We start from the raw sequence: 221 nt of genomic DNA, 5'->3' as shown, positions 1-221 counted from the left end.
ATACATATATATATATATATATATATATATATATAGGTATATATATATAACAAAACTACGGCATGGCGGCACGACGGTAAGCTAATAAAATGAGCCGCATATATATAATATTATAATATAGGTACGCGGTTTGGTTTAAGGACAGATTGTATTATAAATCTTTTTTCTTAGTGTTAAAAGGATTTTTGTCATTAAACTCGAATTTTATTTTATATCTCTTT

The sequence above is a fragment of the Hyposmocoma kahamanoa genome, unplaced genomic scaffold (assembly GCF_003589595.1).
Source record: "Hyposmocoma kahamanoa isolate Upper Pololo Valley unplaced genomic scaffold, ASM358959v1 88, whole genome shotgun sequence".
Taxonomy (NCBI): domain Eukaryota; kingdom Metazoa; phylum Arthropoda; class Insecta; order Lepidoptera; family Cosmopterigidae; genus Hyposmocoma; species Hyposmocoma kahamanoa.
This window is presented reverse-complemented; position numbering follows the sequence as displayed.